The following is a 13,610-nucleotide window of genomic DNA, read 5'->3' on the forward strand; positions in this document are numbered from 1 at the left end:
AAGGGATATTCAAACTCATCATCCAAAAACAAACGGACAATGTCTCGGCAACAAAAAAAAAAACACTCACAAAACACAAACAACAGTACACAATAGCACATCATACAAAAGCCGGTGTCCTATAGCCATTCTTCCCCCTGTGAATCCCCCCCACATCAAGATCAGTCCTATTTTCACGCAAGAAGCACGATAGGCTATTTTTATATAGCGGATGTGTTCAAGTGGTCTAGAGCGCTGGACAGTTCAAATTCCGTTTAATAATCCCTGCATAACAATCTAATTCTAACACTGTATGTTTTTTTTTTTCAGACTTATATATAAAGTGAAATGTATATTGTGTGGGGGGGGGGGGGGGGTGGACGTGTCTATATGTATACGTATTGCCAAATTTTTGCGGGGGAAGAATGGCAATATCCAAATTTTCTCCGATGTATTCTATAATTTTAATGTAAAACAAAGCTGTATATAGAAATGTCCTCATAAAGACTAACAAGGTTAAATTATGAACTTAATTCCAGAACGATTAATTAACAGGGCCGTAACTACCTATGAGGCAGGGGAGGCAGTTTACTGCCCTGAATTTACTACAACATTTTTTTTGAAGTAATAAAATGAAATATTGACAATATGTCCACGAAGAATTTGAATTTATATTATAAACAACACAAGTTTACAGTTTTAACAGTGTTATCATGATACGTGATATATGTCATTTTCCGGATTTTTGATCGATAGTGAAACGTTTCAGTATTTGTTTGTTTTTTTTTTTTTTTTTTTTTTTTGTTCGTGTGGCCGTCCGTCTGTTATTCAGTATTCGTACGAGCACACATATTAAACTTTGCTTTTCGATAATTTTGAATAAAACAGAACTGTTCACATTTATTTAGGGACTCAATTAAGCATAGGAAGTTCCCTTTGTATTGTGAATCTTTAATAATATCGGAAATTCGTTACCAGCTGACATTTTTTTTTACATTTCCCGATCGTACGAGAACATTATTGTCAATGCCTTAATTAGTAGTCAAACACTCCCATTTGTTGTAGCAGGGACTTTCTATACTAAGTATATAACTAGTACAGAAAGTCCCTGGTTGTAGTTATATGTTTTTTTTTTAACTTACCAGTTTGATTTCTAACAAAAAGATGTTTAAATACAAATAATAATTGTTTGCAAAAAAATTGCTTCCAGGATCCAGCAAAACTGATGTTTCTTAAAGAAAGGAAATCGAAGGAAAACGGGTCATTTTAGCTAGATTTTATTGAGAAAAACATCCGCGGTCACAATGTATTTAATGTTAATAATTAAAGGTCAAAGTACGGCCTTCAAGACGGAGCATTGGCTCACCCCGAACAGCAATCTCAGATTGTTTTTGCATAAAAATTGCTTCCAGGTTCAAGCAATACTGATGTTTCTTTTTTTTTTTTTTTTTTTTTTTAAACGATAAATCTTTTATTGCACACTTCTCTGCTGTTTAACAAATTACTCGACTCACAGCATTCAGCCGGGTATCCCTGTGAATTAGTTACTGTTTAACCAGGGAGATTATACAGTGAATTTATATTTATATATATATATATATATGAATTATGATTAGTTATTATAAATACAATACATTGATTTTAACAATTTGTCAAAGTTCTTAGTTTTGTGGAGGTCATCATAATGTAACGTAAATACGGAAGTTGTACTATTCATTGTCCGATGTTGGTTATAATTTAATCATTGACCCTTAACCTTGATCAAAATAGAATGAAATTCAAAACAGTGTGGCTCTGGCCATTGATTGACACATTAAATTCATCCATTGACTGGGACAATTTACGTGAACGTTTGTCTGTAACGACCACTGTTCACGACGTACCTACGATAGACATTTAAACTGTGGGGTCACCAAAGATTTCTTAACGCCTTTAATTATAAAATAATTCGAAAAATTAATCAGGAATAACCTTTATGCTTTGATTTATATAATTGATATAAATCATAACATCGTGTTTTTTCTGATTAAACCTTTGGTGACCCCATAGTTTAAGTGTCTTTAAAAAGTACATAGTGAGCAGTGGTCGTTACATACAAACGTTCACCTAAATTGTCCCAGTCAATGGATGAATTTAATGTGTCATTCAATGGCCACAGCCACACTGTTTTGAATTTCATTCTATTCCCATGAAAATTGAGATGTTTCTTAAAGTAAGGAAATAGAATGAAAAAGGGTCCTGATGAAGGTAAATCCAGAAAAGCACTTCGGACGCAATAACGGCCCTGATTAATAACATATAAATATAAGGAAACAGTTATTGTTGTTCAAAATTAATACTCGCACATCTTGTTTCAGCGTTATTTTTGTTTGACAAATTTATTATTAAAAAAAATAACGTTTTAAAATACCTTTTATATTTTTCTCTTTTAACACTGAAGTTGCCAATCTAAAGTTTGCACTGTTTGTTGTGTTTTTCAGTGAAATCTATGTGGATTAACATCAGCGGACTAAAGATAAAATGTATTATCAGAAAACGCATAACTATGTCTGAGATAAATATTTTAAGGTTTAAATCAAAATTATACTAGTACAAAGCACTAATGGTGTATATAAGTCCAATATCGTGATATTTGTCGTTTACTGCATACAATATAACCATTGTATAAGTTTGTTTTTTTAAAAAAGACATGTCAAATTTTCCCATTTCTTACAAAAACTTCCTTTAAATAGATGTTGTAACTATAAGGTAACATTTATGTCAGAAGGCAAATAATGGTTTATTCCTTTTTAAACAGTTGTATTATTAAAATATAATGGGCGTGTTCAATATCTCAATTTTGACACTTCTCTTCTAAAAATTACATCACCAAACAATGTGTGAAAAAATCTTTTTCCACAATAAAGGACTATTTATACTGTGCAATTTCTCTGCAGTGAGAAAACTTTTAAATATATGTATATACATATTTCTCATAATTATACAACTTTCCGTTGAAAAAAAAAATAAATATCAACCTTCAAGTACTCTTAAAAGTATTTGTATAAGTGTAGAAATTCAATAAACAGATGCATTCAAGGAGTGTATATCAAACACGTTAAACACCATTTAAAGAATTTAAGTAGATAACAAGTATAAGTTGAGTTTATTATACTGCACTGAGTAAAGATACGGTAACAAGTTGTTAAATATTTGTTTATGGTCACAGCATATGGAGTAAAGAACTGATTTATGAAAAGGTGTTTATTCAAACTCTAAAATATAACATTTAAATTGTACACAATAGTGCATAGTATTTGACAAGAGCAATCCAAATTTATAACTGTATCTATACCACATGCATCACGAAGGAGAGTAAGGAGATTTATTTTCTTTAATTTTTGGGGCGAATTAAACTCCTCCCGAGCAGTTTATTATTTTATATAAGCAACGTGTGGTTGGTCTGATTTCAAATCTTCATTGGTGAAAATTCTATTATGACGTGAATTTAGTTCTTCCCTCTGAGAAACAAATTCCACCACTATATCTCTTGCGAATACCTAAATTCTAATTTAATTAAATTGAACATTTAAATGTCTCGAGTGGAGAAATATCGCATCACACTGTAGTTGTTAATTATATATCTTATATTACGGGACAAATAGAGATTGCTAACACATACTGCCTTGTTATGATATGTAACAGTTTTAATTTATGACTTATCAGTTTTATTCTTTATAGCATGGTTAAAACTGCCTCATGGTAGTTACCGGGATGTCAGGTCTTTGAGTTGTTTAATATTAATGATTGTAAGACAGATACATGTAAAATCGAGAACGTTCAATTGTGAAGTTTCCATGTCTATTCAGCAACATTCCAGCAATCTTTTGACTTATGAGTTGGAATGTTCCTTGGTATCTCTCATCTATCTTTTATAATGCTTACAATTCATTTTATGGTTTCTGGCTGTATGGATTCAAATGAATTCAATCCTCAAAACCATAAAATTTTAATAGAGAAAAAAAGTACTCATTTGAGAAGCAACCTCAAACAGATCGAAAGAAATGCGAAACAGCAAAATGTCATGTGTTCTTTTTCATCCGCTGTTTGTAAGCAGTATAAATCAAATTGATGGGTATTAAACATGATTACATTTGTCATGTGTTATTTCTCTTTTTCTCTTTGAAAGTAGTATAAAGCAAATCGATGGGTATTAAACATAATTTGCATTGGCTTTGTAAAAGTACATGGAAACTTGGCATGACAATAATGCCGAATTTCTGCTTCATGTTGTGTAGATGACAACTGATAGATCGCCTAGCTTGCTACAGTATGCCCTCTCGAATAAATAAACATATTTTAAATTTCAACTAAATAAAAGTTGCGATAATGATTTATTTTGTAACATATTTAAATGGTACATAATTTGTTATTTTGAAGTAAACACGAAGTTTTTAAATGTCATATGACTATCACAGGAAAAATTTAAAGAATCGCAGGTCATCGTGTTTTAAATGAATCGTTAAAAGGTTCCTATTTTACAACTTTATTTTGAAAATCTCTATCGCCTATGCTTTGAAAATTTTGGGTTTTCTAATTTCTTTGAATATTGGCATTGATATGGGTACAAAACAACTGATATCAGAAAATTATTTGACTTTCAAGCACCTCGTTTATTACTGCGCAAACGTTTTTACCATTTCTGTGAATCCATTTACCCTTAACAATAAATGTGTAAAGAGTTTAAAAATAGTTTGTTTCGTGCAGCTTTCTCCTTGTATCTGTAAATGGCATTGCTTAACAAATGACTGATATTCATTTTCATTGAAAGGACCAAGTTTATAAATAAACTTTATTGCGCATTATTGAAACCTTTCGATATTATAAATTCGTTGGACAAAAAAAACCCAAAAGGATCTTTTAAATAGAAAATCATCAAACGGCAAAAGGAGTAGGTCCGGTAATACCCTAGTCCCACTAGGCCACGATCGCACTACGATCTGTGAAAAAAATGCAAATTTTGATGATCGTGGTACGATCGTGTAGGTCGCAGTAAGGTCGTACCACGGTCGTGGTGAGGTCTTCAAGATCGTGAAGAGCGTGACCAACTTTGAACATGTTCAAAACAATCGTGGTGCGGTCGTGGCGAAATTAGGTCGTAGTAGAAGCGTTGTGAGAGCGCACTAAGATCGTAGGAAGATCGCAAAGGTCGCTGTACAATCGTAGCGAGAGCGTAGCGAAAGCGTGATTCTATTCGGAGAGATTGCGCTACGATCTCACAGCGACGTTATCACGACCTTACGACGACCATCACGTTCTCACCGCGACCCAACTACGCTTCCACTACGACTTTACCACGCTGTTCACGACCATAACTTACGATTCTAGCACGCCCTTGCCGTCCTTATCACGCTCTTCTCACGACCTTACTACGTTCACACTACGACCATCGTTTTTATTGTCATTTTCACATAAAATATATAAAAAACTCCCTAGATTTTGTTTGTTTGAATGTATTTATCCATTTGCTCTAACGGCTCAACCATGCTTCTCGTTTTTATATAGAATAGACCGTTGGTTTTTCCCGTTTAAATGGTTTAAAATTAGTATTTTTTGGGCCCTTTATAGCGTGCTGTTCGGTGTGAGCCAAGGCTCCGCATTGAAGGCCGTACCTTAGCCTATAATGGTTTACTTTTATAGATGTTTACGTTGATGGAGAGTTGTCTCATTGGCACTCATACCACATCTTTCTACATATATTGACACATCTGTGTCATCTCTGCTATCGTTCTCTAAAATATCGTCATTTGAGCTTTATGGACCAGCAATAGGTTGTAATTTAGGTTTGATTGGTCGTTCCGACATCTCTTGATGACAAGTATTATACTACTTATGTGTAAAGTATCAGTTTAATTGAAGTCTGGAGCTGGCATGTCAGTTAACTGCTAGTAGTCTGTTGTTATTTATGTATTATTGTCATTTTGTTTATTTTCTTTAGTCACATCTTCTGACATCAGACTCGGACTTCTCTTGAACTGAATTTTAATGTGCGTATTGTTCTGCGTTTACTTTTCGTCATTGGCTAGAGGTATAGGGTGAGGGTTGAGATCTCTCAAACATGTTTAACCCCACTATTTTTGCGCCTGTCAGGAGCCTCTGGCCTTTGTTAGTCTTGTACTATTTTTTATTTTAGTTTTTTGTGTACTATTTGGAGTTTAGTATGGCGTTCATACTTTGCTCCCTCTACCTCTACATCAACCCCTACCACCACGCCCACGTGTTCTAGTAGATTTTGGTGGCATGAATGTATTGTTTTTGAGAAATCTCCGTTTTAATCAGAAATAGAAGGAATGGAACTATATTAATATGAAACACGATATTGACGGTATTGCTGAGAACGGAGTAAGATCGCGGTTTGAACGTAGTGTAATCGTGGTAAGAACCTGCTATAATCCCAGTAAGATCGTGTTGCAATCGGATAACTCGCTGTATGGTCGTAGTGAGAACGTGAAGAGCGTAGAAAGATCTTTATAAGCGTAGTGAGGTCGCAGAATAAGCGCGGTGAGAACGTGGTTTAATCGTAGCGGGATCGTTGTAGACGCGTAATTAGGACGTAGTAGCATCGTGAAAGCAACGAAAATTAACATTTTCATGCCGCTCATACCGCGACCTCACCACGATCTAAATTTATTTTAGATCGCGGTGAGCGTGGTACGATCGTGGTCTAGTGGGACTTGGGCTTAAGGGCCGATTTCGGCCTCAATTTTCAAGTTCATCTAACGAAAGATTTTAGACACTTTCTAAACACTTAAGTATCTATTTCAATTGATTCAATTCGTTAATGTGGAAAATTTTAACTTAATAAGTCATTTAAAACGCCCCGATTCAAGCTTAAATATGAAAAATCTATCAAATATGCCAAAAATCGTCACTTTTCAGATGGTTTTTGTCAAAACTGAAAGTGGCCGCATCCGTGTACATCCTCAACCTTTAATTATATTATGTATTATCATCAAATACAACTTACATTTCAATATTATGAATGAACACGAATGCGGCCACTTTCATTTCAGACGGAAACCGTCTAAAATTTAACTAAAATGCTACAATTGTGAAGATTTCAGTAATTTAGCATGACTTAATGATGCTAGTACCCAATATATGTGCATTGTGTTGTCAAAACAGCCCATATTTATTAGCAGAGGCATTCTACTTTGCAATAAATATCTAAACGATTACATTTTCACAATTTTCTAAAACTGCTATATTTTGAGGCCAAAAAGGGGTCTTACTGAACCTACTCCTTTCATATCTGTCAAAGGGATTTGCAATCTTCGTTTTTCTTTAATAACATAATCTAAAGACTATGCATTTGAATCATACAATAACCAACATTTGATACTAAACAGATGATACTCTATTAGGTTCTGATAGTCAGTCAACATTGTACAGTGTAGTAAACAGACAATGCATGGTAAATATTTCCAGATAAATGGTAAGTGTGGAACATTTAGGAAAAACGTTTGGAAACCAAATCAATTAGAATACTAGTATAAATAAATTATTGTAAGTGTTGTGTTTTTATTGCGCGTCAGTTTCACATTTTTCATCTCCCAATCGTTGTGTACCAGAACATTTCTGATTCTGTACCTTCTGTTGCTATTTTGAGTGAATTAAGTCATGAATTTTACACAGTTGTAGAGTTATCATTCTGTTTTCTATCTTATATCGTCCAAATGTGGGGAAGACAAGCGATCCTCCTGACTTGCATGCATAAAGTATATGATGGTTTAGTCTTTCAAAAATTAGTTTTTTTCCGTTTTTGTGTACTATTATTATCATTTAATTGGGCCTACAATAGTGGTTTAAAAATTAGAGGACATGGACATTATTTTGAGGCAACGTTTTCTCATTTGAAATCTCATTTTTCCTCTGAAAGGTGGTTTCCTTGCTCACAGAATAACAATCAACCTGACTTAGATAGAAAAGCATCAAACGACAAAACTTCATATTCGCAATCTTCGTTTTTCTACAATAACATAATGTATGCATTTGAATCTTACAGTATAAAAATTCACCCGACTTAATCGATATGTTATCGACTTATCATTTTATATTTGGTAACCCAACAATCAGAGTTCAGGTTTGTTTATACTCTTGTTCCTGTGTGTCCGTCCACCTAATAATCCCAATGTGTTTATTGTAAAGAAAATACAAAATTTACAATAATCGCAGATCACTGAGTATAACTTCATATCCCTGTGTATGGCCTCTTACCATTCAGTCCCAGCTAATTTTCAAAAGTATTAAGCGATAATAACAAGTCTTTAAGATGAAAAATTCTTTTTATGTCAACGCACATACGGTTGTTGATTTCAGTGTATATACTTAATAAATAAATTAGCTTCACGTGGACAGATAAATTCTAAACTGGAATAATTCATCTAAAATTTGATAGAAAACCCTAGTCACGCAATTCTGTGGTCACAGAAGAAAGTTTTCATGTTAAAACTCATAACCGTAAACGTATTACCTAATTATTTCTGTTGACGGTTTAAGTTCTTTATTGGAAAATTATAGTGATTTACTCTAAAACTTCGTTTTTCATAAGGTAAGTTCGTTTTATTACCTTCATTCTTAATTTTTAAATATCTTAATTCTAATCCGTCAAATAACGAATTGAGACGCTATTTAAATACATGTACAACTATACCATTCTTTTCTCAGATCACTGATAATTTAGTAGTTTAAAAAATAACATAATAACTGTTATAATTACATTTCAGCATAAATTACAGCAATTAATTCACGATTTAAATGATTTCTTAAATTGACGAATAGATAAATGCATTATCACAGAAGAATCTTTTGATTTTTGTTTAAAAGCTTGATACTATATGTACCATTTATATGGCTGTATCATCTATATTGATACAGCATGTATATGGTTACCGTCAACGTTAATATTAGTATGCCCTACCATTGCTTAATAAACTTCTGTCAAATGATGACTTGTTGGCGTTGGTTCATGTCTGTCATATTTGTTTTTCGTAAATTGTTTTGTTATAATTTAGGCTGTTAGTTTTCTCGACTTGTTTCACATTTTTCATGTCGTGGAGTTTTATAGCCGACTGTATTGTATATGGTATTCTCATTGATGAAGGTTGTTATTGTTACCTAGATTTGCTTAAGTACATACTCTAAATTTTAACTATGGTTGATAGCTGTCTCATAGTTGTCATCATACATTACCTTATCTATCTATTTGTATATTAGTATTACTCAATGAATTTTGTGACTTTTTTTCTACAAATGCTCGAAATAGGGGTTACGATTTCCAAAACCCAGTTTACCCAATTGTTTCTCAATATTTTCATATGAGTGTCCAAAATGATGTTAACACGTTGTCTTTCCTATAGATGGTTTTTAATTTGTATAGATTTTGGTGATGGGTTCCGATATGTTCTTTCGACTGTTAAATGCCTTCAGTACTTTTTTATAATACTTGGAGTATATAAACTTACAACGTGTTCATCGTTGTTGATGTTAAGGTTACCTCTATAGAGGTCAGTTATGATTATATTGTGTATGTTTTAGAACGTGTTCATCGTTGTTGATGTTAAGGTTACCTCTATAGAGGTCAGTTATGATTATATTGTGTATGTTTTAGAACGTGTTCATCGTTGTTGATGTTAAGGTTACCTCTATAGAGGTCAGTTATGATTATATTGTGTATGTTTTAGAACGTGTTCATCGTTGTTGATGTTAAGGTTACCTCTATAGAGGTCAGTTATGATTATATTGTGTATGTTTGGTTTTAAATTAGCAGTTTTTCACATCATCTTTTATTCTGTTGTTTGTCAAGCGTCCAGTGGCAAATTTTTCATCAAGTTTCATTGAAAAAGTTCAATTGTACATTGAACAACTATGAAGCATGCATAAGCTTAAACGGTTGGTGTTTGGGAAATTCAATCTGCCACTGAAAATGATATAATGTTGGATAGAAACAAATATTTTGCCTTTCATCAGTCCGTACAACGGACTCCTTTATGGGTTATTACGAGGATTGTAACTACCTGAACTAACGGATACATTTCAATCGGACGTGGCTATGTATTTATACATCCAACATAGCCAACCCATTCCTACCTATAAGCATTGCTAGACGGAAGATGTCTAGTATGTTACAATATTTCTATACCCCAGTCACCATTGATGTCTCTACAATAAGGTCTTAATACACAGTTTGAATAGTTTATATTGAAGTTAGAATTATTCATTCCTATCATGTATAAAAAATGTAAATACCCAATGAATAAACCTAATGGAGTGACTAGTTATCCTCTTTTGTCCGATTACAATTTTTATAACTACTTTTAAATGCTTTTTTATATTAGATTTATTGTGTTGTTGATCTTTTCGCTCCATCAAAATCTATTTGATATAAAACCATTTATACAGATTAAATATAAATATTATTTTTTCCAGAAATATGAACATTTATGGACATTTGCATATATATCTCTATAACTAATAATAAATTGTATAAAATATCAAACCACATTTGAATAAATGTTTTTATCGAACGGAAAAATGTGTTCATAATTTTATCTTTATTTTTCTAAAGATTGGATTTTTTTTGTAATGCAATCTTACCAAAACTTCATTTAATGCACAATTATGAAAAACAAAATTATATGGAAATATGGTAGGATCGACATGGGAAGATTCCTGTTGCTTAGGCTCGCTTAGATACGAAACTGAATAGTAAATAATTCAACAGCACAATGTAAGTACGATTTCACTCTTGGCATTACATTCACTATCTTTGTTTTTTTATTATTTCTTATACTGTGAAGGTTCAAAGGTTTTTGATTTCCCTTGAGAACTTAGTTAAGCTCGAAAACAATTAAACTTACTTCACAAGAGGTATGATTTGAAGCAGGATGGGGAAATTGATAATTTGGTGTATCAGTACATTCTAAAATTAGTTCCAATCTACATGAGGGGAAGACACTAAATTATCAGTGTAATATAATTTTCAATTCTGAAAATATGTATAATCTGATAAAAAAATAAATATTTATATTTGTAACCACTATAGCTGCGGCAATTTTGAAGTCTTATTCTACATATGTAAAATATTATAATTTACTTGTTCGATCAGTTTTAAATATATACATTGAAATTAAGAACAGCAATAAAAGCACATTTGCTTTTCGTGACCATTTAGTTGTGCGTGTACTGGTTTTGTGCCATGGTCTTATGAATACCTCATACCTTTATTTTTCTATGTATATTTGATTTATGTTTTTTTATGTTCCAGTCTGCATACTTATAGATACACAAAACAATACATGCTGCATTATTCTATTCTTACGTCCAACATGGAGACAAAAAACTTACAAAATGGAACACTTTGCCCTCGTTCTGGACATGCATGACATATTTGCCACTGGACGCTAAGCAACCACTGATCAATCAAACTTTAACCGACAATTATTGTAAATCAATCAATTAACATGTCTAGTTTTTTATAACCTGAAATGACCATTTAATGATCTTAAATATTTATTAGCTGCACATGTTGTTTTTAAAACGAAGACATGTTTTCACTTATTTGCGATAATCCTTAATTCATTAATTCCTATTTGTAGAGGTCATTTCTGTTTATAGCTTACTAATATTTCAAAAATCTTAATATGTAAGCTGCACATGTTGTTTACAAAACGAAGACATATTTTCACAATTTGTGGTAATACTAAATTCATTACTTTCTATTTTGTTTGTATGCCCCATTTCTTGGCATTGTGTTTTTTGGTCTGTGCGTCTGTTCGTTCGTTCGTTCGATCGATCGTTTGTCCGTCTGTTCCGCTTCAGGTCAAATTTTTTGGTCAAGGTAGTTTTTTGATGAAGTTGAAGTTCAATCAACTTGAAACTTAGTACACATGTTCCCTATGATATCATCTTTCTAATTTTCTTGCCAAATTAGAGTTTTGACCCCAATTTCCACTGAGCATAGAAAATGATAGTGTGATTGGGGCATCCGTATACATTGAACACATTCTTGTTGTAAAACTCTTTTGCCGTTGCGTTGTGAGTAATTCTCGATTTATGAGTGTGATTGTCCCTTTGACATATTTTGCCTCTCTTTTCAACTAAGTATTTTTCAAACTTTTACGAAATCTTTAGACTGATCCTTACTCGATCGTAAGATGTAAACGAAAGCGTCTGTGGGTTTTTCGTACACATCTTCCACAACATATACCAAACGACGAAAAAAAAGAACTCAGTCTTGGAATCAATTAGTAATTGATAACTTAGCTTATAAAATTCGTTGTCCGATTGAGCTAATTTAGAATTGTACTTATATATGCGAGGTCAAAATTGGGCTTTATAAGGCATATTAACTGGACCAAGGTTAAATATATTTGTTTGTTAAAGATGATGTATTACATTATGTATGACTGGATGCCTTGGTCTTATGTAGACTCATAGGAACCTTCGAGGATGATACTAGCTTTGTTTTAAGACGTCGTTAATACTATGTCAAAGTTTTAACATTTGCTCCAGCGATTTTCAAGTAGTTTGTTTAGCAATTTTTTAATACTTATTTAAGTGAATTAATTTTTTAATCCCTTTACAGATTGATTTAACGGAAATATGTGTCCAAGAAACTTCGCAAATTTACCGTTTAACACAAAACTAATTTCAAATGAGAAACTATCCTTCAGAAAAACATACAAGACTGGGTAACATTGATTTACTTATATGATCTTGGATAAACTTTTTAATAGCAATAAATCGCTAACACAGCGAACATCTACATTTTACGTCATTCGAGTCAAGGAGTTTATGACTTAAACTATTGGAACCATGTCACGTGTTCTGGCGAAAATTTTGAGTCAAATGAGAGAGAATTTCTCCTTCTGTAATTAACAAAGATAACAATAAACTACGAAAAAAAAATAATCAAAGACGGTTTTCTGATATTTACTGTACATAAACGTATAGTATACACTAAATCTGTTCAATTAGTATACTATAGGGCTGTATAGTTGTATATAATCTGTTATTTACCATATGATTAGAAAAATATCCTACAACAGGACAGCTGATGCAAAACAAAATCACTAGACGAATTTATTAGTAGGCTTCTATAAGTTTATGCCGACTGGTTCAAGACATAACTGCCCTGGATCCTGATTACAATGAGCAAATCGGCAGTAGCCCTTAGTCGAACAGGAACTGATTTCTCTTCCGGAGATCTCGCTTTTTTCTTAGTTTTCTGTAGATTATTTTTTTAACTGTTGTTTGTCTGTTCATGTTTTGATTTTTAGTCTTTTAGTTATTGTGTTATTTGTCTTTCATTTTAGTTTAGATTGACCCCATGGTAATAACTCCAGTTTTAATTTGATTTTAAAACTTTTTCAATAATCTTTTCTGAGGTTAACGTTTTTGAAATAATCATAACAATATATACAGCTTTAATCTGTTTTATCCCTAAAGTTCACGACATTTTCCTTCGCCCTATACATTGTACGTGACAGTTTCCGTTTAATAGTTTAATGCGCTCATTAGCCATTCGTAGTCTCTTATTAGAAAAATAGATTCGGATTACGTTGTGCTAAGATTTTAATCCATTCCAATAC

This window comes from Mytilus galloprovincialis, chromosome 7 (genome assembly GCF_965363235.1).
Source record: "Mytilus galloprovincialis chromosome 7, xbMytGall1.hap1.1, whole genome shotgun sequence".
NCBI lineage: Eukaryota > Metazoa > Mollusca > Bivalvia > Mytilida > Mytilidae > Mytilus > Mytilus galloprovincialis.